At 37.7% G+C, this 26,968-nt stretch overlaps 1 long non-coding RNA gene across 1 annotated transcript; it reads left to right on the top strand.

The window, feature by feature from the left end:
• The first annotated feature begins 40 nt into the window (after window positions 1-40).
• On the top strand, window positions 41-26,747 carry LOC107199862. Its single transcript, XR_001519334.3, has 4 exons — window positions 41-227; window positions 14,348-14,492; window positions 24,844-24,918; window positions 26,378-26,747. It is a non-coding gene; the product is annotated as an uncharacterized LOC107199862 (long non-coding RNA).
• Window positions 26,748-26,968: the final 221 nt, after the last annotated feature.

Here is a 26,968-nt window from a genome sequence, read left to right on the forward strand (position 1 = left end):
CCGCCCCCGGTGTCACCTCCCCTCAGCCCGCCCCGTCCCTTCCGCCCCTCCCGGCTCCCAGTGCGGCCTGGCGGAGTTGGGAGCGGGGGGGATGGCTGAGGGGAGCCTATCCCCTCGTTCTGTGTCCCCCGTTGTGCGAGAGTAGAAGATCTTGAGCAGCGTGGGAATCCCTGAAGTTGCAGCTTTTTAGAGGTTATTTTAAAGACCACAGGAAAGCCCCTTGGCAGGTTGGGACCCTCACCAGAGTGATTTTGACTTAAGCGATGGTAGCGTGGGAGTGACCTCCTTAGCAATACAAAGCTGACCAAGGGACTGGAGCATCTCTTTTTCGAGGAAAGGCTGGGGGAGCTGGGCCTGTTCAGCCTTGAGAAGAGGCAGCTGAGGGCAGAGCATATAAACGTCTGTAAGTGTCTGAAGGGAGGGTGCCAAGAGGACAGACCCGGGCTCTTCTCAGTGGTGCCCAGCTATAGCACAAGAGGCAAAAGGCATAAACTGATGCTCAGGAAGTTCCACCTGAATATGAGGAAGAACTTGACTCTGTGGGTGACCAAGCACTGGAACGGGCTTGGTCACCCACAGAGAGGTTGTGGTTTCCCTATTTGGAGATATTCTGTATCCATCTGGATGCAAAACAGTGCAACGTGCTCTAGGATGACCCTGCTTGAGCAGGGAGGTTGGACCAGGTGCCCCACTGTGGTCTATTCCAACCTGACTTATCCTGTGAACTCAGGGAATTAGGCTCTAGGATAAAATATTTAAAGTATGGAAATCAAAATCACTGTGTGTCCCTGGGTGTGCCAGGTTCTTGGTGTAAAGGGATAGATGATGACCTTATAAAGTCCTTGCAAAGCAGGTGGCTGAATTGTTTGTCTATGTGTCCCACTACTATTTTCTTTGGAGATGTCTGGACTTCTATAGACACTAGTGATTCTTTCAATGACCTAAAAGAAAAAAGGCTGTTCTTACAAATAGTAAATAATGCAGTGAAATGTTTAAATAAAATTTCTACATACTGTCTGCTCACATGATAACTGCTAGGAGTTATCCAGCAAATCTTTAGACAATTTAAGTGGAATCAAGACCTTTTCAGAACAATTGGCCAGTCTTTCTGGATGGCTATATTTGCAGTTACAGTAACAGGAAGACAGTCACACACCCCATCTGTTTTTCAGTTAATGTTTGATTCACATGGACCTAGGGTTTCAATAGATCTGGGAAATCTCAGACTTCCATTTAATTGAGACTTCAACTTTTACTAAAAGCTGAGATTTCAGAGTCAAAACATTTTATTTTCTAACCAATTCCATTTTGGTTGGAAGTTCCAAAAAAATTAAAAGAAGAGCACTAAAATAATTTGTTACAAGGAGAATGTATGGAGAAGGCAACTGCTGGATGTGTAATTTGATACTGCAGGAAGTATATTCAGGAGTGGTTGGAGGTATTTTGAATCAACTGGAAAATGATACTTGTGTGCTTTTAGAAGAGTATATGACCTACAGATTGTTTCTGATTTGGCTTATGGGGAAAAAAAAAAAAAAAGTATTGCTCTGTGGCATAAGTACCAATTAAAAGCCAAATGCCTGCTAAAAGAAAAATGGTTGGGTTGATATTTCAAACATTGAAATTTATGTAGCTTGCCTTATCTTGAGGCCAGAAAGACAACTTTCATGGCAGACTGAATATAAAGTTCTGTAAAAAAATATTTGATACTTAGAAGGTATTTTTCTCATGCTTGATCTTACAACAATATCTGAAAATAGAGACTTCCCACTTGCCTGGTAGTTAATTCTTCAGACAAGGAGGGATAGGCCTTGAATCCAGTGTTTTCTGATGTATTCACAGACACACATTACAAATGCTGACAAAAGCTGTGCAATCTGGCCTTATATAATATATGGTGCCACAGGAATTAAAGTGTTCAGAAGACAAGCGACTAGTTTTAACTTTTAATTTTTAGCTTTCCTTCCAGAAAGGAAATAAATTTCTTCAATGTTACATATTTTCAATTTTCTTGTTTTTGTCAGTGTCAATAAGCACTGTTAGACTCCATTGCTTCTTTTACAGTTAGAAAAACTATTCATAAACTTCTGTAAAGTTTTGTTTCCCGTGTCTGTGTGGAATTTGGGTGAAGAAATGTGTTGAGATAGTATTAACAGTCACTAATTCTAGAAGTACAAGACTGGAAGAAATTTCTAAAAGCACATGCCCTGCTCAAGGGCTGTGATGAATTATAAATACACTGTGTAAACTTTTGTTTAACTGCTTCTTAAGAATTTAAAATTAAGGAGATTCTGCAAGCTCCTTATCAGCTCACATATTTAGCTTGATCTTTTTTTGTTGTTGTTGTTTCTAGAGTGAATAGGCCTGGTTTCTTTTTTTTTTCCCTTGTAGTCACTTTCCAGATTTCTTATATGTGTTGGTCTGATCTGGACATTCCCCAGTTTGTCCAGAAAGTGCAGAGTTATAGCATTTCCATCACTAAAGCTGAATTACATGGCTTCATTTTGAACAAAAGTTACATATTTATACTAATTTAGTAGTATTTATATACCACAGCAATTAATTTAACAGACAGCTCTGAGACAGGAACAGATCTTTTTTGTGTTAACTGAGCACAGTGCCACCTAAAATTCTGCCAGGGGCTTTGGGGCAAGTTTTCTAGAGAGAAAATTAATGCTAAGTAACTCTTTTGTATCAATGACCTGTTCTGCTCATTTAGTAATTAAGTAGTGCAGGGCTGGTTATTTGATATTAATTTTGACCTGAATTTGAGTGAGGACTTCCTAGTGTATTCTTCTGCTTCTCTGATACAAGCACATGTAATATCTATTGCAAATTCGCTGTAACTGGCTATACTGGTTTGTAGAAAAAATGCATATACATTCTGTACCTTGCACATCTGTAAACAGTGATATAAACCACTAGCAATAAATCTTTAGAGCAAAAAGCACAGAAATGTATTTGACTGTATAGCCCTTGTGTCAAATGAAGATTTCTTTTCTAGATCAGCCTCCCTTAGGTGCATAAATTAGGCTACATTTCTTTAACAGATTATGCAGAAAAGTCATCCCTAGTCATGCCTTTCCATAATTCCACCTTTTCCTAGGCTTTAATGACCCCCATTTAGATTGACTGTAGATTAAGACTGCTCTGAAAGAGTGATACTGCAGTCACCAGGCTCATACCAAGCTTTTCAGTGAAAGATGATTTTAAATACTTTCCCATTATGCTGATAGGATATGAAATATTTGTTTAGGTATGTTTATGTCTTGATCTCTTCTTTTGAGTGCAGTTAGCTTGATAACCTCCAATATGACATTCTCAAACTGACTAGAAATAGTGAACAAAACTCTCAGCCCTTTCAGAATCTCTCAGGTTTGTGGAAGAAATTTTTGTCTTAAGTCTTATTGATAGTATGGTTTAAGAATCTTTATATTTTGGGTGCAAATTTAAGACTTCTTGGTTTTAATAATCTGTAGAATATGGTTAAAACTCAACTACTGGATATTATACCTCTTCAATTCTATACATATTTTGTTTAGCAAGCTGGATCTGTACTGATACAAAGTTTAAATATTGTTAGAAATACCTGAGACAAACTTTAATTCTAAAAATCTGCCACTACCATTATATTTGATAAAGACTTTAATGAAGATGTGTCTGAAGGTCTGATTCAATATTTCTTGCAGGAATTCCACTGCATGCTGAAAAGAAAGATTAGCATCTATCAAAAAGTTTTATATGCCCAAAGCTTCAGCAGGGTTACATTATATCAGCGGAAACTAAATTTAAACACTACATCCTAAGAACTATCTGTCACAGTCTCACTTATCCTGAGGCTTCATTACCATTTCTAGCAGCTACTAAGAGCTTCCTTTTCCAAATTAACCTTTCTAGCTTTTTAGTAAGAGTTAACTTATGCTCTTACCTGTACTAACTCGTGGGGGTTTAGCTATGTAATAGTCTTTGCAGCTGACATGAAGTTTTTACATTATATGAATAGAGAATACTTCTTTATCTCAATAAAGGAAGTTATGAAGGAGGGGTATTTTTTTGGGTGTGTGGTTGGGATTTTAACTTTTTCCCCCCTGTAAGTAGTAGAAGAAGAAATTGACAGTAATCATTACCAATCCTAAAGAGATCTGGAAGAATATTTTCTGTATACCAAGTAAAAATATTCTTAATTCAGTTCACACAAGAACAGGTATGAGACTTAATCTCTATGTAAATATAGGTTCAAAGACCTGGTTTAGATGTTAACTTTTTAATGGACTACTTTTTTGACAGCATGAAGGTGAATTAAAATTCTCAAATAATAACTCATATCTTGCTTCAGTTTCCCTGTTTCTATGAAATAAACTGGGGTGGCGGGGGGGGTATATTGTAGTGATAGATTAAAGCAATGGTGAAATTCCTTGGTTCTCATCTCCCATTCTCCTTACATTTTATCTAGTGAATTAAGACACAGTGAATTCCTGCCTTTCTGAACTGTTGGGAAAAACTGAGGGTGCAGGGAATCAGTGGCTAAGCAGAGTTATGAAACTGAACAGGAATTAGGATCATCCTTCTGCAGGACCTTAATTGCTGTTGGGGAGAGGACAAGAGCCCATACCTTGGGCTCAGACAGTTCCAAAGGCAGCCTAAAGTTATACCTAACTGGATGAGGTGGCAAAACACATCCTGATGTGATGGAAGTGACCATCTCACCATGGCTGCTGTAACTCTCCTTTCCTAATTCAGTGGTATGACTTTGTATTTTCTTAATCTTCAGTCACAGCTGTGTGCAGTCACAGATGTTGGTAAAATTTTTGCTGTCACCTCTAAAGCTGGCAGACCCTGAAAACCATTTAGAAAGCAGGATACAGGCTCCTGTTATCTTTCTCCTCATCTTCATTCCTCCCTTCACATTATTCCTAGTCTTTAATATTTTTACTGTATGAGATTGTGAGCTCTAGGTGCTTCTCCACCCGTGAGCTTGCAAGTGGGTTGGGCCTGAAACTGTAATTTCTACTGTTACTGAAGTTTTCTGTAACTTCATTTTCATGTACTTTTGCTATGAAAGTATTGGAATAGGTCAGCAGTGGTCCCAGATTACTTCAGTTCCTTTTGTTTCTTCCTAAACTAGTTGATTTGAATTTGACATTGTGTTAAATACCTCAAAGCAGGATTCTCTTCTAGCAAAAGAACAACTAATAGGAAGGCTACCTTAAAAATGAAGTCTTTATTTTAAACTTTATAACTTGGATTCTCTCAGTATCTTGAAACCTCTGTACAACTAAATTCTTCAAACTTAATAATACAGCATTTTCCAAGAAGAAAATGAGGATCATAACTTCAGCTGGTGAATGTAGTTCAGAGTGTGCTGATTTTGAGAAAAGGAAAAAACACTCAGCAAACCAGCCAGTTCCACTAGAGGGCACGGCTGTGTATAGAAAAGCAGAATAGAGATGTGATAGTATTTATTTCTCTGCAAGGGCATGTATCTCAGAGGAGCAGAATTTAACTGATCTTGTATTAAGTACAGTTCATGGCTTATTTCATCTCAGAAGGACGTTTTAAAAACCACCACTGGTTTGAGTGGCACCAAGCTCAAGAATGTAGTGGCCAGCTGGAATTTGACAGTCACAAGGTTGTTTACATAAGCTGCTTTCTCCAGGTTAAGCTGGGTGGGGAGATCTGTGTTATGCTATTTCACTCGGTATTTTAAGGACTGTGTAGACAATCTTCATGAACCAAAGCAAAGGGCAGAATCTCGTGTCCCTGCCTCTTAGCAGAATACTAGTTTATGCCATTTCCAATGACTCTCACACTGGCACTTTTGTAGAAATTATCTGAGGGGCTGCACTTGGTAGCAACTGTCTTAAGAAAACATACTTGTGTAGGCTGCTCAGCTTGTGTAACTAACCTTGACCCTGATGTCAAGGAAATTAAAAAGATGTATTAAGCATGAATGAATGCCATACAATGGTATTTGGAGTAGTATTGAGTAGTTACATTGTGTCTGTTATTTTTATTGCACTTGTGAGTAATTTTGCTAGAGTAGGCATTGTATCCTATAATTAGATGTTTCCCATGGCTATAAAGCATAATTGGTTGGTTTGAGGAAAAAGTCATGTGTTTTCTGTGTCACTGCAGAGCCAGAAAATGCTGGTGTGGCTATAGGAGCATGCTTCCAGGGGCACTGGGGCTTGAAATAATCTTAGCAGAACCTGTGTGTTTTGGAAGTGTTCTGGGAGGGACCCCTTTCCATTGCTATGTTCCCAATCTGCACTAAGAAGCTCTACTGGAGTCTCTGTGCTGGTGTAAGGGAGGCACAGAAATTCTGAAGGCAGAGGAGGGGCTGCAAACATGTAGGAAACTGCTGCGAGTGGGTGGCATGTGTCGAGAAGCACAAGGGACTTTTAGTCAAATAAAATATACGTTTCCCCAGTGCTTACTGCTCTGTTTAAGTTCTTCCGTGTTACTTCAAATTTTCCATTAATGTGACCAATTTCTGTTGCCCTGGATGTCAGAAGGATGGTTTGAGGGAAGTGGAATGATACACAGACAGAGATTCTTGAAGGACAAGCATATTATGTGTCAGTTTTATTGATCAGAGGCAATTAGCTCAGCCAAACCCAATTAGGACACTGTTTTAGTTTTAGGCACACAGACATTAATCACTCATTATCCAAGTGAACTCTAAAGGGAATTACAACAGACTAACAGAATAAAATGGCTGTCCCTTTGCTGTTAATGGAGGACTTTTCTAGATTTGTATTTGGTAATACACTGCTTATTTCACTGACTTCCTCTTACATTAAATCTGCTCTTGTTTTTTGCACTTTTTTCCATCAACAAGATCTTAATCATCTGTCATTCTGGCCTTTCTAGTGACAAATATCATCCCATGAGTGATTTTAATGGATTTTTCCCCCCTTTATTTTTTTCCCTGTTAACTCCTCCCCTTGGTTGCTGCTCTTGCTTAAGGCAATTTTTGTTGAAGCCTTCTGGCTGACTGCCTAGCATTTGGCTAATAACTCTGTGCAATTGTCAACTTCATACTGTTTCAGCATTTGAAATCAAATTCTCTTTTCTCATTTTATATGGGTCTGCTGTTTACTAGTTCATTATGCATAGAATTTAATCCACTTATGCTGTAAGTAGCCTGAAGACAGAGCTGGGTTTTTTTATCATCATGTTGTATTTTTTTATTGAGCATAATTCGGTTTGAATGAAATGAAATTAAATAGTCAGAATGGTTCTTGTACTTCTGCAGAACTTTCTTATCACAGTACATTTTGTCAGTTTGATTTATTTTATCTGTCTATTTACAGTTGTTGTGACAACCCAGAGTTGCTTTACTAGCTACAGTAAAAGTATCTCATCCTCCTGGAAAGTACTCCATATTTCAAATTACATAGCTTCAGGCTGGACCTGAGAATTGTACAGGCGAGTTTTGATTTAAAGTGTTATCTGCTGGCTCTCTCTCAGTTTTCTTTTCCATTTTTTTCAGGGATACTTTTCACTTGGAAAGTAGCTATCATTGCTGAATATCAAGGTCCATTAGACATAGACAAGTATTGTTCATATGAAAAACACTGAGACAAAGACACCAAATGCTCATATTTAGGTGCCTGATTTATGGCATGGGCTTTTGAGATGATTAAAAGTGGGATGTGCCCATTGTGCAACGTCTGAAAATAAAAACATTTTAGTGCCAAATTTAAGCCACTTCACTTAGTCATTTTGCCCTGTATAACCCAGCACACAAAAATGGAAATACTGGATTGGACCTGTATATTGATGCTCAACTGCTGTGAGATACAGTATTGGCTTTCTTCATTGTATGGACTTTCCAGGAATGAGAGAGTGTGAGGTTAATGTTGTTCAGACCAAGGCTCTGAAATGGAATACATTGGAGGCTTAAAGAGCCTTCAGCAAAATATGTGTACTAAAGTGAGAAAGAGGAAATACATGTCCTTGAGAGATGCATCTGAAACCTTGCCTTTTCCCAGTAGCAGAATAAGGGAACTAGGTAACATGTGAGAATATTATTTTTATTCTCAGAAGAGTTATAAATATAATTCATAACCAGAAAGCTTTTCTAGTATATATACTTTTTATAAGATACTCAAAGGCCTTCAAATGTGTCATACTTCCTTTCTATTGGGAAATGACAATAAAAATATTCTAGAGTATTTCCAGCATGGCCTTGCAACAAGGAATTTTACTTCTTTCAGAAATTATTTAAGTTCTTTCAGTACAATGTATTGTTTCAGTAGTTTGTGTATTCAACTTCTAACTTTTTAATGTTAATATTGCTGTATTATTTTTTACATAGCAGTAATATTAATGTCTAGTAGCCAAACATACAATTGTTCTCATAGAGCAATTCTGTGCCATTCAGCATGGTTTTATTGTATATATGCATTGTGTACTCAAGCAGTATGACAGGGAGATACAAGAGCTCTGAACTGCTCTCAAGTTTTAAACAGAAAACTGTTTTCACTCCAAAGATATGTATTCAAGATCTAGCTTTAAGTCTAGCTTAGAGCCCTTTTCTCTTCCATCTCTGAATCGCTGTTAGCTTCATAAAATACCACGTTTTTATTTATTCTTTTCCTAGCTACATCCTGCATCCCATAGCTTCCACTAGGAAATTGTTTTTACTGAGTAAGCAGTAAACAGATCTAAATGCTGCTGTTCATATTGGCACTGTCTGTACATATTAAAGACTGCTCACATCTGCCTTGAAGTTGCAAAATCACGCTATGTGTTTAAACAGTATGTTGAACAGGAAGAAAATATATTTCATGAATATAACTGCAAGTGGTGGGTCCTGAGCCAACAATGTGCCCTTGTGGCAAAGGAGGTTAATAGAGCCCTGTGCTCCACTAGGAGGATGAACTGGAGGTAGTCACGGCAGATCAAAGGCGGTGATCTGTCCCCTCTTTTTAGGAGCTGGTGAGGTCACACCTGGAGTGCTGTGTCCAGTTCTCCCCAGCACAAGGGAGATATGGCCTTAGGGGATAGAGTCCAGTGAACACCCACAGAGATGATCAGGGAGCAGGGGAATCCTTCCAGAGCAGAAAGGCTGAGAGAGCTGGGGTTGTTTCACCTAGAAAAGATAAGGTTCATGGAAGATGTTATCAAGATCTTATCAGGTATCAAATACCTGAAGGGAGAGTGAGAAGAGGCAGGCTCTTTTCACTGGTGCCCAGTGACAGGACCAAAGACAACAGGCACAAACTGAAACACGTGAGGTTCCCTCTGAACATCAGGAAGCACTTTTTCACTGTGAGAGTGACCAAACACTGGCAAAGGTTGCCCAGAAAGGCGTTGGACTCTCCTTCCTTGGAGATACTCAAAAGCCATCTGGACATGGTACTGGGCAACTGGCTCTAGGTGACCCTTCTTGAGTAGGGGGGCTTGGGCCAGATGGACTCCAGAGGTCCCTGCCGAAACCAGCCCTTCTGTGATTCACTGATCTCTGTAAAATCTTGTTTTCTTAAAACACCATACTAAGTTTTCAGTTTATGACTGTATTGATTCACTGGTACTTCCTTTTTACTCATACATACAACTTTTGGAAGTAACCTGTACACTTAAGGCACAGAAAGCAGAGGTTTCCCTAGATTTTATGAGGAAGACTGAGCTAAAATGGTGATTCTTTGGTTCTTGCTGTAATGACTTTACTGTATTGCTTTAATCAGCCAGTGATATATTTTCTTCCAATTAATCATCAGTGTCTAGGAGTGATTCAGTAATTTCAAATTAGCTCATTTGATACTGAGAGTTCTGAAGATGTTTTCTGAATATCAGTAAATGAAGATTCAAATATATACAAACACAGAGGATTTAAATATTCAGCAGTTACTTATGGAATTGTGGTATAACTATATATCAGGTCTCATCAAAATTCTTACCCTTATATATTTATGTTAGTCCAGCAACACATTTCAGCATGAGGTTCCCTGCACTTTTTTTACTACAACAAGTCTAAATATGACTAGGAAAAAGAAATGTAATATACATAATATTTTATGTACGTAGGTATACACGTGTGTGCCTTTATGACTTCATGTAATGGCTGTAATATTTTCATTTTTGAAGTAACATAGGAAAATATTAGATATCTAATTTGTATCAGACAATTTTATTTTTTTACAAAAGTTATTTTAAATAGACTGTTCAATGTCTTCAAATTATCAGTTAGACTGAAGAACAGACATTGAAAAATGAAAAGCAATCCAGCTTTTTTTAACTAAAATTTAATGATTTCATTGAGTTCATATGATTTCAGTTTACATACAGGTATTGATGATTCCTTTAGTCCATTCTGTCATTAGCAAAATAAGAATGCATCGCCTTCATTCTCCTGTTAGAAAATCTTTTTCAACAGCTCTCACTTTACATTTTCTTTATACTATAGAAGAGAACAACCTGGGTTTTATGCTATTCAAAAATGATACATAGGTTCTTATAGAATGCATCTTATTATAAATGTATCATCACATAAAGAAATACAGACTAAAAGGCAGAATCCATGTCTTTCGCATCAGAGATTCATACATTCCTTTATTCAAGAAAAAAAATCTGCAGTTTTAAGATACCAAAGTTAAGTTGTTCTGTGAACAGTGGAACTAATGAAGTTTTTAAAACTATTTTTGTCTCCCACATTCCTTAGTCCTTCCCATTCTCAGTGCTCAAGTAATTCTTCCAGCTCCCTCTCATGTCTTTTGCCAGTTTGGCTGAGAATGTGGCAACATATGCCGCTGCTGAAATAAGCGTGTGCCGATTGCCTGTTCATTATATCCATGGTGATTGGCCAACTGGCTGAACTGCAGCTGGCTTTTCCTTAGTGGGAGCACTAATTTCGATCCATCTCCAGCAATCACTTTTCACTAAATGTATGGGAATTTGCTGTCTTTGAGAACTGTGTATTTCTCTGAAGTCTGAAATGCTCTGTGGAGTTACAGGTTTAGGAAGGGGAGGCCTTGCAGTACAATGTCTTGTGATCTTCCTTCTTCACTTCCTTGGTGAAACAGGTCTAGAGTTACTGTCCCATAATATTCGCATCTCAGAAAAAAAATAATCTCAAAGTCCATCGAAGTTAATAAAATTATCAGAATTGTTAAATCTACCTAAATTAATCAAGGCAACAGAATGTCTTTTAATTTTGTAGTGTTCTTAGAGGGAGAACCATTTGCAGGAGTTTACATGAGTGTAACTTAATGGAATTTTTTTAGGTTTTAAAAGTTTTTAAATACTATTGTGCTGTACCTTCCAGATGAAGTGAAAGATGACTCCTGATGCAGGAAAGCAAAATGCTCAGATTATAAAATGACAGCTATATCTCTGAAAGGACTTTTGCAGTCTCATGAGGTTAAAAACATAGGTGAATGTTCAGATCCGCTGATACACAGGCACAAGGCAAACTCTCCCATTTTTCTGAACAGAACTCTTTTCTTTAAGGATGCTATGACCTGAAATGTCAAAGCAGTACACATTTCTGTCTAAGGCCAGCTTGCATCTAGCGAGCCTTTACATCTGTAACACAGGATTATTATTTTCACAGTACAGCATCTGTGTTAAGTGATTTCAAGGCCCTACATTCCAGATATTGCAGAATGATTTCTCACTGCCTCAGTGACCTGGAAGTCCAAAGCTTGCAGACTTTAGACGTGGGAGTCCTCCTCATCTTCCCTGGAGCATGGGAGCTACTTAGCAGAAATTCATCAGCCTGCAGAGTCTGACAGGTGAACAAGGTTCCTGCTGAGCAATTTCAGTGAATAGATGCATTCTTCCATCAATTATCTTCTGTGAAATTCACATTTATCATTTGAAACCTGTTTTTCAAGAATCTTTCAAGCCAGCACTTCTAAAAAGAAAGAGAGGACTTGTATATTAATATTCCTTAATTTGCTTATTTGTCGTGGTACCTTCTTTTAAGAAATGAGTTTTTCATTTTCTCCTCTTCATACATCTTACAGCTTGGTTAAGTTCATTCCATTTATCAACTGTTAAAAGCTATTTGATATGAGAAACAATACTCTCAAATGAAAAAATTTACTTTATTGCCTATAAATTGTAGCAGTGATCTATGGCATACTGAAACAGGACTCCCTGTTGATAGTGAGAAAATTACACCTTTGTCTTGTCTAAAGACTGCTTTAATCAAAGCAGTATTAAGGTGCAGTAACTATTACAAAAGCTTTTCAGAAACACATTGGAGTTGAAGTAACAGATTCCTGCTGATTTTTGGGATTGAAGAGGTTTAATCATGTGTTTCTGTGGTGGGTTAATTGTAGCTAAGGACCAAATTTCTATCCAGCTTCTCTCTTACTCCCCACTCCTCAGCAGGACAGAGGGAGAAAACAAGAAGGGCAACAGGCACAGGAAAGTTCATGGGTCAAGATAAAGACAGGAAGACTACTTATCATTTACTGTTATGGGCAAATTAATTTATTCCCAATTAAAATATATTTGGCTAGTGGGACAGAAATGTTGCAACACCTTTTGTCCCCCTTTTCCCATGAGGAATCATGAGCTGAGCTTCATTCCCATGTACCAAACTCCTTTGCCCTCTCCTGGAGGGGCACAGGTAAGGATGCATGTGTGCATTACAGCCCGTATACAGTTATTTCTCTTTGCCATTCATCAAACCATTGAATCATAGAGTAGTTGGGGTTAGAAAGGACCTTTAGAAGTCAAATGGTCCAATTCCCATGCAATGAGCAGGGACATCTTCAACTTCAAATTGCTCAGAGCCCCATCCAACCTGACATTGAATATTTCCATCTGCCACCTCTCTGGGCAACCTGTTCCAGTGTCTCACCATCCTCACAGTAAAGAATTTCTTCTGTGTACTTAGTCTAAAGCTCTATTTTAGTTTAAAATCATTACCTTTTGTACTGTCCCAACAGGGCCTACTAAAAACGTTACACCAAATACAGTTTCTTATTCTCTTCCTTCCTCTAATACTAAAATACTGGTAAATTGAACAATATATAAGAATAGTAATTTATCAGAATAATCTCAGTGTTATACAGGATACTGGCAAGACTCAGTTTTTAGCATGAAAAGTTGACAATCACAACTGACATAAAGAGGATTCCTAGTTCCTGATCTCTCCTTCTCTGTGGAGAAGAACTTAGCGTGAGATTCGTTTTCAGAGATGGAACCCAATCACAAGCTGTGATCAGTTCCTGCTCTACCAGGTCATGTCTTTAGAAAGTTTAAAACCAGCTGATTAGTCACTATGTAAGTGATCCCATTCCCACAGACTTAAAGAATTCTTTGAGGGGTTCAGGGAGATTATACTCTTACAGTCACAGTCATAGCTGTCTTCTAGGAGAACTGTGATAGCGAAAACTCAGACCAGTGCCTGCTTCTCAGAGATTTGATAAACTGTACTTGTTCTCCCAGCTCACTTTACTGTTTGACACTGGTCATATCCTGGTTTTGTACATGCAGTGGGAGCTTATGTGCTTCCAAACCTCCCAGCTTACTACAGGTTGCAGGAAAAGGCTGTGGGCTTTCTGGGCAGAGATGAGCTGTTCAGAGTGCCATTGCAGTAGTGGCACCAAAAAACCCACAAGCTCTGGCTATCCAGGCCACCCCATGACATAATTGACATAATCCTGACTTTCCTGCTTAACACAAAAAAGAACAGCTGAAAAGAAACTTGAGGCCAGATAGGTAGTGATTAACTAAACCTAAACTTTCTATCTTAATGAAGAAACAATCTGACTGTCATCCAAAACTAAATTATTCCCTCTTCTTTTGAAAAATGTGTGATTTGAAATGCCTATTTTTCATGAAATTCATCTTTGTTAATAAGATCTATAATTACAAAGCAGGAAGGCATGAGATTGGCTGATTCTAATGCAGGGAGCATAGATGAGTATTCCTAATCCCTCAGAGGATGAATCTCTCTGGTGATGGTGCTAGCATGCTTAGAACTGCTAAACTGCTGTTTCTAAGCATCTTCATTTTGAAAGAATTGTATTTCAAGAGATTAAATGAGTTTGGAATGCTCAGCAGCTTTTATTGTAGCTGCCATTTGCTTTTTGTCTTAATTTCTGTCTCTAACAGAAGTATCACAATCTAGAAAGAGAGACTCTTGGTGGAATATCTGTGGTACAACTCCACTCCTGTGGCTGTAATCTGTGGACCAAATCCCACACATATTTAATGCTGCCACTATTTCGATTTGTTTCAATATGGTGTTTCATCTGAATAAGAAAGGCATTGCTACATTTCCTGGTCTGCTGGGTGACCTGAAGCAAATTTTTCATTTCTCTCTGTCTTAATATGTGTGAAGTTGAGATGATGTTGCAGATCTTCAATCTCTTTCACTTAGGATTCCCAGAATGTATCCAGAATGCTTTGAGCTGAAGATTGGGATAAAGAACAATGTTTTGTGCAGTGGATGTTGTCCTCAGCTCTGAACTGATGTCTAGCTGATGGGAAGCTGGCAAACTACTTCTCTCACCCTGCTCTTTAAGGTAGATACCCCTTGCAAATCCTCTTCCTTGCCCATCTCCTTAGCAACGTGCTAACATTCAAATGAGAATGTAGTATCTATAGCTTATCTAAGGGTTGCTTTCTTTCCTAGTCTAAGCACTGCCTAATTTATTCTCCCTTCCCTCCTTATTGCTGCGTGGAGGTCTTTGCATTTTAATGTTAAAAAAAGTTGTCCATGAAGTTTTGAAGGGCTGACTGGTACGATGACGAACTAAAACAGATGGCTGTACTTGCTTAGTGGAAGATGCCAAGTACACAGCATGTAGAACTCCACGATCAGTGGACTTCTCAGTAAGCAGAATTTGGAAAGGCTGTCAGCCCCAGGTTGGGGAGAGGTTAATTATATCAGACCCCACAGTGTAAGGTTGTGTCTCAAGGTAGCAGATCAAAGAAATCAGAAATATAATGTATTTCCATGTTTTATCTGTCATCACCTGCTAAAGTTGAGACTGCTCAGGTAGCTTAAAGAAAGCAACCTCAAAGCAAGCAAACTCAGGAACTGCTGCAAAAGGAGAGAATATCTGGGACACTGTCTCTCTCCATTCTAAAGGCACAGGGTAAAGTGCATTCCTCCCCCCAGGTATGTTATCTATATGCCTGCTGATTCCTGTGGGCTTAGCAAGTAGATGCTGAATGATCAATTAGTGTGGACAGTTCAGAGCAGGACCACACTATCAGAGGTTGTACAAAGGTGACACAATAGACTTTTTAGCTGATGAGCTCACATGAAACAGAAAACAAAAAAGAAAGGATGAGAAGGAAGTAGTACATTTGCTACAAGCCAAGGTGTGGCTGCAGATGATGTGGCACTTTTACAATAAAAAGAGAATTTTTCAATTAAACATCCAGGTTAGATTATCCTAGGAGGATTATAAAAAGGAAGATGAGAGTGAAGAGAGAGAACAAGATTAGGAGGTGGGAGAAAAATATAAAACATGTGAAGTAAGTATATTACAAAGAAAGGATCTTCTTCAAACCATTCAGCAGTATACAGGAATATCTCTACTGCAACATCTCCTGAGGGTGTTTCCTATTTCAATCTGAGGTGCAACTTGTACAGCTAAATGTAAAAGAGGATAGGATCAGAAAAGAGAACATGATCATAACCCAGGTATTAATGACAGAACAAAAGGAATGTTTCAGTCCCATAAAAAATTAGAGAAATAAGAAGGAAAATAATATTAAACATACTTTCTGTTTCAGATACAAAGAGATATAAAGAGTTCACAAGGTTATTATAGTGGTTTTCTGTTAGTCTCATATAGGAACAAAGGCTGCAGTGTGTTTGCATCTCTGACTAGAAACATAGAATTATAAAATCATAGAATCCAACAGTATTCTGAGTTGGAATGCAAGGATTGTCAAAGTCCAGCTCCTGGATTAGAAACCTGAAAATCCACAGACATGGAGTAAATAATAGACACAGACAAAATAAGCACTCTTAAACTAGAAGACCTAAGAAAGAACTTCATGTGGGGATTGGAAGAGCATCTAAATAAATGTTTATTTTTAGTTTGTATGATGTATCCTTTCTGAACTCATGAATACTTCTGAATTAAAGGCAGGTATAGCACTGTTTCAAAATCTTGACCATTATATTGAGAAAGTAACCTTCATAGAGAGTTTGCCAACTTGAAATTTTAGGCAATGCAAGATCATGTGAAGGTTTGGCTAGTACACTTTTCTTCACATGTCATTTTAAATAGTGCTCTTTGGACTCCTTTATTCCATATCAGGTATTTTTTCTTTCCTTGCTTTGTTGGAGTTGCAGAGGGAGAGAAGCTGTCAAGGGAAAATAGAAAACAGCACTCCAAATTTCGTAAAATTAAGTCTCTTAGAAGCTGTGAACACTTTCACTTTTAATTTTACCCACATGATTATTTTTAGAAAGTTCAAAGGATCTATTTTTACATGAATAAGGAAGGCAGTGATTAGCCTTTTAATATGGAGTTTATTCTATCTCATGTTTTAAGTCAATTTTCCCAGCTCCTAATAATCAATAATGTTTTTTCATTGTCTCTGTGGAGAGATGGATACCATCCACTTGTTTAATCTAGACTAATGTTTTTCCCTACCCTAGGGCAATTGTAAAGCAAAATAGTTTTAGAAGCCTATTGCAAATTGGACGCTATCATTTAATAGCAATAGATAAAAAGCAACAAAAATTTAAAATATCTGAAATGACTGGGATTTTAGCAGTTTTAAAATGACAGCTGTGTATATTCTAAACTACAAGTGTGGGAATCAAGTCTCTTTCTCTTGCAAGATTTCACTGTCCCTTACAGATTTCTTTTGAAAAAGGAACAGGGGTCAAGTCCATGGAAATACTTCGGTGTATGTGGTGTTTCACTGGATATGTGAGCTGCAATACAGAATTCCAAGCTGTGTAGATTTACATGGCAATGAGACAACTGATCCAAGCTGAAAATAATTACTTGGATCTTTTAGCCTTGCAAAACAGAAGAACTAGAAATATTACAACCTGCTGAACTTTTAGACAAAGAGGTTAGAAATACAATGTCCTGCTGAATTCTCTTGCAAAGAGACCGTGAAAGTAACAATCAGGAAGAGGAGCTTTAAACAAAACACTAAAATAGTGAAACACCTTTCCTGCACAGCACAGCATGAGGCTGAAGTGCCTGACCTGGCACTGAGCAGCTGCTGTGTTCTCTCAGAGTATAGGCAGAGAACAACAGTCCAGGAATATTCCTGGAGTGCATTGGCCTGAGTGGTGCAAGGCATTCAGAAGACTCTAGTGGCTACTTTCACCTCTAAGTCGATTATCTCTTTATGCCATAACATCACATTGTGTGCACACAAGTTCTAAGGAAAGCAGTATTTCTACACTGTAATTTCTCTTGGGGGAAGTAGTAAGAGCATGTACAATCAAGTTGATTTTCCTTCAAGTGTTTGCCAAGTCAATGTTTGTCTTTTGATTAAATTGCTAAATTGCATTGGATTTAACTAAAATAATGAGGACAAAGGATTGTTCTAGGGAAAAATTATCTTTTTCTCATTCTACTAAAAACACACATGCTATTTCTAGAAGTTTCTAGAATTTAATACTTACAAAGTTATTATCCTCTTTGAAAAGTTCAGAAGTTTCATTTTGGTTGCTTTATATATTTAACAGTATTTTGCACTAGTCAGGTTTTTGCTTTTCTGCCATCCGTGCACCAAAGAAACTGCTTTTGGGTAGCTTCACACCAGTGGGCTGTTTGTGACACAAAGCAATATTATATCTGCTTCAGAGAAGATGATGTTGCTATTGATAGTGTATTAGGGATGCCTTCCTTTTATTTTATCTACCTCTTCTTCCCTACCTCAGTCCTCCACATTTTTTTTTCACTTATTGTGTCCTGGTTTCAATTAATTTCTTTCTAGAAAGTACATTCATTTTTTCAGATTTCATCACTAAAAGCAGTTGTCAAACCTGATCTTGAAGCTTTTAACACCAAAGATTCTGTGTGTCTTCAAAGCTGCAAGGTGTTTGATATAAAAGGAGGAAGGGATAATAGCACATTTTCTGCGAGGAGTAAATATGAAGAAGTGTGCCCATGGTAGAGTCAGTCTGGGAGGAGATGTTGGACTGTTTTGGTACTTCTAAGTCTCCCATTTCATGTCTACTTCAGCTTTTATATCAACTGTTAAAGTTAGGAAAAGTATGGGCAAATTCTTGAAACAAACACAGCATCACTAGAAAAAATGGTTCAAATGTCCTAGAAGGATTCTTTAGACAACAAAATTTCTGTTGGTGGAAGCTCGTGAATGCACACAGTGATCTTTAAAGAATAGCAGCTCCACTGATTGAGCTAAATCATGTTATGTTAATATCCATGGTACTAGGGATAGAGTACTACATCCAAAGCCTGAAAGTGTTCAATGAGAGCTGATTATTCTTCCTTTTACAAGAGAAATATGTTTCTTTTGTAATAAGATACAAATCCTGATTTCCATGGGTTTATTCCATCTTTTATTTTATTACAGTTTACAGAATTGTCCAGAGTTTCTTATAGATTAAGATTCCAAGCATCATTTTCTGCATAAGATGATTCTACTCAGCTGGCTTTGCCTCTGTGTCAAAATTTTCTGACAAAATATTACATGTCAAAGAGCTTTGAAAAGTCAAGAGACTAAAGATGTTTTGTAATCTCTTCATGTGTGTAAAACGTATTTGATGAAATCAAATAAAGCTACTTTTTAAAATTCTTTCTAGCCCAAGTAAAAGTTTCACCATCTGTTGCAGCTTCACAAAATTTTCATAAAATATCCATGATGACAAATTACTTCATATACATAATGGACTTGTGATTTCTTTCTCTGAACTTGTCTTTTTAGAGCTCCTAAATGAGTTACTAAGCTTGCTACAAAATAAAGGGTGAAATGTAAAATGTAAAAATAAAGGGTATTGAAATTTAAATTCAAAAAACCCACTTAAGTCTACCTTTTCATGAGTGACATTAGTCTTTAAAATGCAATACAGTGAGCACTACAATTTTTAAAATTACTTCCCCTCTGTAGGGGCTTATTAACTAATTGTATATTAATATTAGCAGGATGAGCAAGTTTTATGTAGTTTTCTAACTTCCTGAAGATACATTTGATTGACATAATTGGGCTTTTGGTTACAGAACAGCATCTGCTTCCCATCTCAATTATATCAGTGTAAATCCAGAGAAATGTATGTTTTTTCAGTTTAGACACTTGCCTGTGAAAATGTTCCATAGTCTAGAAACACTTTAACGTTTAATTTTAGTCCAGAACAAGTAAGAGCTTTTACTAATGTTATTTTGTGAAAGGTACTTCTTGTTAAAAGGTAATAGGCAAACAAAAAGAGAAATGAAGAAAAAATGTCATTGGCTTTTGACAGGTGTAAAATACTGTACAAAGTATTACATAGGAGTAGAATGGGGATGAAGGTATGGGGTAAAACACAGCTATATATTTCTTTTTCAAAGTTCTTTTTATCAGGGTGTGTACACTGAAGCAGTGTTTTACTCTCATTCTACCTTTCTTTTCCCTCATTGCAGCTCATAATTTTAAAAACAAGATCAGGCTGGTGAGAATGCATATTTAACATGAAGCAAAAAATGGAGATAGAATAAAATGCAATATTGAGATCGGCAATTTTGTTGGCTGACTTCCTACATCAGTCCTTAGAGAACACCTTTACAAGATTTAGTCTTACATCCGGATGTTGTTGCATTTTAATTCAGTTTAACATGCCAGTTCAAATGCCCTTTAACAACACTTCAACAAATACTGTATTTATAATGCAGTTTGCTCTCTTTGAGGTTTTCCCTACATATAATAATTTGATACATTGGCTGAAAGCTGCATTTATTTCAGAAACTAAAAAAAATGGCTACAATCTTCAATTTATTTTTGGAAAAGTACTTGTTTGATGATTTCGTGAAAGGCATTTCTCCTGTCTTCTTGCCAGAGGCAGGCAAAGTTTATGCAAATGGTAATTTGAATGTTGGCTGTGATTTAATAACAGGGGGATGGTCTCAACTTAGAGTGAAATAACTGGAAGGCATTAGTAATATAATGATCTATAAAAAAATGCCAGTTATTACTGTGTTCTTGCCCGTAGGAATTAAATGTGGTTAATATTTTATAGATAGAATTACTCTTTATTCTGCCCATCATAACTAGAAAACACCAACAAATAAGCTAACAATTATAGTTTAAAATAGATAACCTGGCTTTGGGGTCTAGAAAATACTTCCCACTTGGTGTACAATCATCTTGAGACATTGTATGTCTGTCTGTCTGCCTGTCTCAGACAGTCCTTCTGAGTCTCCAAAAAATGAAGGAAAAGCCAACTGTCAACATACAAGCCTTTACCAAAGTGCCTGCCAGGGCAGCTTTTTCTAAGTTTGGCTTTATGCTGCAAGGGAAGATATGGATGTGTTTTCCCCACAGCTATGGAATTGTGTTAATAGCACAGTTCTGAAGTTCTCTTTAGGTGTCAATGATGAGAGCAAAATTCTGCCCTAAAACTAAACAAGATCTTCCTTACTTTTCAAGCATCAAAAGTTAGATGTTAAAATGCAGCTAGCTGAATTGCCAGAATAACTAGAAATTACTTATCCATGCAAGAAAACTTATTTTAAAGTCTTTCTAACGTTTTTCTAATGTTCTCTTTCCTTAAAATCAGCACAAAATAAAGTTTGTGCAAATACGTACTCTGTTTAACAACATGATCAAGGCAATAATTAATTAAGAATAATTAGGCCAACCCAAGGCATAGTAAAGACACGTGTTCTCTGATTAGAAAATGAACTTTTTTATTCAGGGCATTGGGTATCTGCATGCTGGCAGGAATGGATAGATCTCATAAATGCATAAGTGATTATTTCTGTAGCATCAAAAATTATCACCATGTTACTGTGATCAAACATCACATGGTTGTATGTATTCCTGAAGGATATTGGCTATATATTTTTCTAAACTAAGTGGCACAATGTAATATCACACCTCCTTCCAGAGGGAAAAGTGGCATTAAAGTGGGCTGCTTTATTGAGAGGTTATTACTCAGCAGTTGTTTATGTTTGTTTCTGGTTCAGGTTTGAATGCTCCAGTTGGTCCAATCATTTTCTGGCCTTATCAACAAAGCAGCAAAACTACAAAGCTTTCCCATATTGGCTGTGATTAATGGAGATGAAACCCAAATCCTGTCTATGCCTTCTGGGTCAAATTTGAGATTGTACATAACAATTCAAGTTATTCCAGCCACCAGTGAGCATTGCCCCTTGGAACCAGGTTACAGATAAACCAGATGCACATACTGCAGGATGTCAAGTCTCAGCACCCACCACTTGGCTGTTTAGATCTGCTCTTGCTGCACCTCACTGTTGGCTAATGAGTCATGTTTTTGACTCTTCACACCAGATTTGTGGAGAAAAGTGCTTATGGGCAGCAGTGTAGTGGTAAATCTGCAGCCATGTGTTATAAGGTGGGCAGTGTAGTAACAGCTTCCCAGTATTACATTGCCAGTGTACCTGTATAAAAAAACAAAATCAGCTGGCTGAAGGGAATGCAAAGCAGGACTGCATTTTTTGCAGTCTGCTCCATTTGTTCCTAGATGATGTTTCTTGTGAATTATGACATGGATTGTTTTGTCCAGATGCAGGTTCTTCTGTTATTTTCTACGATCAAGCAGTTCATTGAACTCTTTTGTCACAGTGGCAGATTGTGTTGTGAAGTTCTTTTAGGGTAATATCAGAATCATCTTGCCATATGATCTCCCTCTGATGCTGTGCTTGCTTGTATCCTAAATGCCCACACATAATAGCCTTTTCCTGCTGGCTGTAATAATAAGAAACTCTCTTGTTATGAGATAGTGCAATTGTTTTGTTCATGCCATCAGCTTTACTCCCTTTTCCACACACCCAGCATAAAATACTGTGTTTACTTTTTTAAAGTATGTGTCAGTAGAATTCTTTGAGGTTTTTTTCCCCAGAGACTAAGGTCTGCAGCACTAAAATTTCCAGAATCTTGCGGGTCTTATCTTCAGTGTAATTTGTTTGCCATGTAACCTAAATAATGTTCCTGATATGCTTGCAGGAATCTGAACATTTCTGTGCTCATTTTAGGGGAGCCAAGAGCATACCTCTGAGGTTTCAATATAATTTAGATTCAGGTTTTATGTGACTGATTTTTCTTTCAACTGAGGTATTTCTAATTTCACAGAGCAGAGAATCAGGCCTTGAAGCTAGGGACTGCCTCCAAATACACTGCTTTATCTTGTAGAAACCATAGAAGATATGTAGTAAATACAGCACCAAAGTGCAGAAGTTTTATGATAGAGCTGCAATGCAGTATAATTCTTTCAATGTGGTTTTTACTTTACTTCTACTTTTTGTTTGTGATAGAACAGAACTGTGTACTGCTCTTCTTAATTGCATAGACAGTATCTGTGGCCTATCTCTCTTGCCTAAGCAAATTCCATAGTAGTGTGTTATCTTTATTTATGTCAATTTGCACCACTCTGACAATGTTAGGGATCTAAGATAGTTTAAACAAATATATAAATATTTGAGCATTAAAATTCTGGTCTGTGCAGGTGTAGTAACTCTTATGCATATAGATTAGTTGTAGTAATACACTTTGTTGATGTCATCATCATGGCCTCTTAAATAAGGCCTTACATGTCTTCTGATAAAGAACTTGTTTTGTTCTTAAAATAAAGGAACAGTGGAGAAATATCTGCCCCTAATTTTCCCTGGTCTATTCTCTAACTGCTGTTTTGATTCCTTGATATCACTGTTTCTCTAAATCAGGTTTTTCATAGTCTGGGACATGAACTTTCTGCTGCTGATAAGAAAGCATTGGGACTGCACTGGCCATTTCACAGTCGGGTGATTATTTATCACTGTCAAGAAGTCTGGGAGAAATGGCATCTCGTATAGAAAGGAGTATCCAGTCTCTATTACTTGGCATACAGGAATGTCTTCCAGAAATTCTTACATTTCTCAGTAATATGGGATGGTCTTTAAGAGTCATGTGCTTGCATGTTGTGAATGTACCAGTTTCCACTGGGAAGGTTGCCAGTGGTTACTCATGGCAGATTTTGGCTGACACCTTAGTCAGAGCCTGAGCTATGTCCTCTCATACCTCCTCTTTGCAGGGTCCTGTATCTGTCCTGTGCGTGGAGGCTACCCCAGGCACCTTCCCCATCCTCCCTGCTCTGAACAGGGATCACCTGGCTTCTCCAGTACTACTATCCCGTGTTCATTCCCAGTATTTTCCCTTGTGCATCACCCTTTATAAGCCAGTTTCCCTATCTGTTTTCTCTGACCCTTCTAAACCAGGAAACAAACCATATGCACATTTGTGCAGTCAATGCAGTTTCCTAAGGATAAGACCTATTTCATCCCAATGACTTCAGCAAGTGTATTTCAAAATGCTTTCAGAGGAACTTTTTAAACCTGACTTGAAGTCTGGTTTCATATAATGAGTTATCTCAGGCATTCTCCTATCCTACACAGAGTATGTGTGTGTCTATGAGTATGTTGTGGCAGGAACATGCTCCTGCAGTGACTTACAGGAATTAGTTGCCACACATGAAGTTGTCCAGCACTCAGCAGCTGTGTCTGTATCCTGTATGTCAAAAGGTTTAATGGGCAGTTATCAGCAGCCTGTTACTGCCAGTGACAATCCTCTGTTAAACAACAAGTAGTTTGTTATGGTGAAAGCATCCTCTAGGAATTTGTATTTGTCTGGTGACTGTTACTTAGCCAAACCAGTCACATCTGTTATTGTTCGTTGCAATGCTAGGTGTCTCTGTAAAGCAACATAATTTAAGATGAAATGTTGTAACCTAATGAAACTCCAGCAGTACTTGTTTTTCAACTAATTCTTTCACATTACGGTTAGAAGCAATATGTGTCAAAATATGTAAGGTTCTGAAAGCACATTGTCAATTTATTGATAAAGCCAATGATTCAAATGTACCCTGCTGTAATGGCAGTACACATGGAAACTGAAATAATTTAGAAGTTGGAAGTCTTTTATATGGCACTCTTGTATATACATAACACAGAGTCTTCTGGTGTGAGTGAACCTCAGCTGGGGGGACAAAGCTAGTCTCACCAGCCTTTCCTGGTGAGAGATAAATACAGAATCACAGAATGGTTAAGATCAGGGGAATCTGGTCCAGCATCCCCACTCAAGCAGGACTAATGCCACTTGCACAGAGCCATATCCTTGTGGCTTTTGAATATTTCCAAGGAAGGAGAGACCACAACTTTGCTGGCAGCCTGTGCCAGTTTCTAGCACACAGTGGAGACTGTCACAACAGGAGTATGATACAAGAAAAAAAAAAGTCTTTTAAATACTCACAAAAACTCCCTCAGCTCCGTGGAAACGGTTCCAATTGCTTGCTTGAAACACTGGAGAAAATGTCTCTTTTTAAAGTAATGATTTTTGTAACTTTGACTTGTAACTTTTGGCAGTGTGGAGAGGGTACCAAATTAAACTTCAGTCCTACCAGATGAGCCCTATTTCTGCAAAACCATTGCTTGTCATTGATGGGGAAGTATTTTATTCTAGCTGCAATGTGTTTCCAATTTTTGTACCTGTGCAAATGCCTTTTGTGCCTTTTGAAGATTTTTGTATTATCTCACAGAGAATATTCTTTGGGCAAACTTGTTAAACTTAACAGTAATCCGATCGATAGGAAAACTGCAGCAACTGCACTGGGAAAAAAATAATTATTTTATAAAGAAAGCTTTGGATAATATGAATCTTTATTCAGCAAATTAGTCAATAATATATGTGGTTCTTCCCAGTACATCAAAGCCTCACTTGCTTTCCTCTTCCTAGGTAACTGCAGGAAAATAGACACCTCTATGAAACAGGCCAAATGCACATCCCTGTAGCTGGTGTAGTTTCCTAAGGGTAAGACCCATTTCATCCTAATGACTTTAGCAAGTGATATCTGCTAAAGAACTGGAAAATGTTCTTTCCTCTCAACTAGCAGAACAGAATGACTCTGATGTCTATAATTCCAGCTGCTCTCATCACCAATCCACTTAGAAGAGGAATCCTGCATCTGTGATGGTGGATTAAATTCTTTTATCTGTGCCATGACTTTGAGGAGGGCTTGTGCTCCCAAATCATCTAAAGTGCAGTTACAAATGCCACATCACTCACACAACACTGCTGAAGGGACCTCTGTTCCCAAACAACCTTATTTTCCATTTTGGTTTTGGAGTGAAACAGTAAATCACAGCAGCTGGTATAGAATGATCATTGACAAAATAATTACCAGATATTTGAAAAGTCTGATTTTTGGTGGTTTATTTATTTTCTTTTTTTTTCTTTTTTTTTTTTTTTCTTTTTTCCCTCCCCCAGAAGATGTGAAGAACCTGGGGAATTTTTTTTTATTTATTTACCACAGAGTATGTTTCAGCACTGGTTTGACAAAGTGTATCAGGCATACCTGTATATGTGGGCTTCTGCCCCTGGTTTCCTTGTGAAATAAATCATACCATTTTATTTCTGTGTGTCAGTTTTTCAGCTCTGTGTGGATCGTTTATATAATGCTGTGGTGTTTGACATGAATAGCAGTTTTCTTTCTCCTGTTAAATTGAGGTTAACAGTACTGCCATTTATGCTGTAAATTATAGTCCCTTCTGTAGCATTTTTGTGTGCCTAGAACAGATGGGAGCTTGCTTTCAAAACTCTTACAAATTGTTTGTTTACATTATGTTTCCATCCCTTTATCTCAGTAATAGTAGTACTTCCAGAATTTCATTTTTGTGCTGCAGACTGTTTCCACCCCTCCTCTCCCTGTTTTTGAGAAACTGTTATGCTGAGATGAGTAGTCTGAAGGTATGTGCTAAAAAGGTGGGATACTGTACCATTTTGGAAGAGTATTAAAGAATCTTCAGAGTGTTCTCCAGTGTATAGGAACTTGGGGTTGTATAACATGCACAGACACATGCACTTGGTATAACCCATTGCTACAGGAATAGAATCGTGGTATTCTTATTTCTCCTTTTTCTTGTTTCACCGCTTTCTTCTTCCATTCCATTAGGAGTGTGGTTTAATGCACCCATCTGCTCTGCATTCACTCATTCTCATGACCCAAGTAAAAAAGTTAGAAACAGTGAAGTAGCAAATTCTCAGCCAATAAAAGATCTGAGGAAGTGCAATGACTTTTCAAAAGTACCTTCTGGTCTAAATATTATGAGATTGTTCACATTCTTTATTTTTGACTTCCTGATTGTGTCGATGGGTGTTTATTTGGAGGACCAAGGGCAGATGTCCTCTAGCATGTTTTGTCTTTCTGTTTGGAAAATCCCTGCCATCTTTGTTCATATGCTTGCTTTCCTATTCTTCTCTCCTGTTTTAGTCGCTGCCATAAGGAGGTGAAGAGAAAGCTTGCTTTTCACTTGCCATTCACAACATGGAAACCAGATGAAGAGAGTACTTGCAAAATTAGTCCATAACCAACAGCTTTCCCTGAGCTAAAATATATTTTGAACCATTCTGAAGGATAGAAGAAATGTGAAATTGTCTCACCATTTTCCAGCCTCTCTGGCCATTGGATTTTTTAAAGTTCCAAAAGCTGGTAAAGTCTAAACTATATAGCTGTCTGCCTGCAGGAAATTCAACAATCACTTAATTGTTTTGTCTTCTGAAAACAAAGCCATGAAAAACAAACAAGTGTCTTTCTAAAGAGTTCCAGCTCTCTTCATGAACATGTATTGCATCCAAATAAATCAAACTACACTGAAATGCCTTCTGGCTTATGATATATTGCGTTATAATATGATAGATTTGCAAGCAGAAGACAAACACATGATGGTGTGAATGATAAAAAGTGGGGCTGCTAGGTCTTCAACAGAGATAATCCTGCTTAGTGGAATGGCTGTCTCTCTGTTGAGCTCTTCCAGACACCAACAGTCCGTATTTGTCAGTGTCCACAGGGCCATGTTGATCA

Source organism: Parus major, chromosome 2 (genome assembly GCF_001522545.3).
Source record: "Parus major isolate Abel chromosome 2, Parus_major1.1, whole genome shotgun sequence".
NCBI classification, from domain to species: Eukaryota; Metazoa; Chordata; class Aves; order Passeriformes; family Paridae; genus Parus; species Parus major.